At 35.9% G+C, this 1,213-nt stretch overlaps 1 protein-coding gene across 1 annotated transcript in view; it reads left to right on the forward strand.

Moving 5' to 3' along the window:
* Nucleotides 1–320: 320 nt before the first annotated feature.
* Nucleotides 321–1,213, forward strand: part of LOC101849509 (GAS2-like protein 2) — a gene marked incomplete at its 3' end in the record, with an annotated part of 48,336 nt that continues 47,443 nt past the window's right edge. The window contains 1 exon segment of the mRNA XM_035973296.1: nt 321–607.

Consider the following 1,213-nt stretch of genomic DNA (forward strand, 5'->3'; position numbering starts at 1 on the left):
GTTTGTATTGTTATTTTAAAGATTTTTTTCATGGTGGAAAAGAGAGGAGGGGCGGATTTTCAAATATAAAATCAACAGCACACCGCTATTTGAAGGTCAGTTGGTTGATCTGTTAAATATGCACATATAGTTTAACTACCAAACATATGCATATAATATGTTCTGATTCAGTGCCGTCTACGTCACTCCCTGAAGACTTTTGACATTGAATGCTCTTGTATTGATTTTTTGTTCTTATTTCTGTTTTGTGTTTTTGGTCTTTTGTGGTGTGTTTGTTTTACTTTATTAGTCAATATGACCATTATATTGTGTTAGAAGTGCCGTAAAAATTTTACTAAAACTAAATAGGACCAGTGTCGTACGCACCGAAGACAGGACAAGGCAGACAAGAGAATTCCCCTTCACCACTTGCTGTGCAGTCATTCGCTAATGAAAGTTATTCTGATTTCAGTGCACATTTACCTCTAGCGGGTTGCAAGTCCGTGATTGGCACTGTTGTATTTCATCGATAAGCTCTGCGTACAGGCTTCTGGGATGTAGCAGTTTAGTGCTTCGTCGTCGCATGCAGAAGACCCGAGTTCTACAAGTTTCTATTTCGTTGATGAATGTACGTACAAATTCAATCTTTCACCTCAGTTATAAGGTTTTGCCATCAACTGATATTATAAGCTAAGTAAAAGATACGATACTATAAGGGATTATAATATGGTAATACTTTATTGTTCCAATGGCAATGTTTTCGTAGCTTAACACATAAAGATATAAATACATTTTTAATTGTGTTACTTTCAGGAGAGATTTTTTATATAAAGAGAAAATTAAAGCTGGCAATAATTATCACATCATGTCACAGTACTACATTGGTAGATACAATGTATGTGGTAAGCTGGGATTAGTGGTGTGACCTTTTATCTCCTAGCGATACATGTTATCGTAATTATTCCATTTACTTCTTGGCTAGTTTCTGGTCTTTGTGCTCCCCTGAATGACCAAAATTGCATTGATAGGGGCGTAAAGAACGCCTACATAATAATACTACTGCCTTGCACCTTTACGATTACAAGATGTTTCTCTTTAGGAATGTTTTTTTTTAAAGAGTGGAATATAGGTGCTTGGTTGAGATTGGATTTGAAAAGAAAGGAAGTTTGTAGACTTGAACAAACAAAACGTGATCGAGATGGGTCAGAATTTGATTGGGAAATTGGGAAAAGGG

This window comes from Aplysia californica, unplaced genomic scaffold, assembly GCF_000002075.1.
Source record: "Aplysia californica isolate F4 #8 unplaced genomic scaffold, AplCal3.0 scaffold01111, whole genome shotgun sequence".
Lineage (NCBI taxonomy): Eukaryota > Metazoa > Mollusca > Gastropoda > Aplysiida > Aplysiidae > Aplysia > Aplysia californica.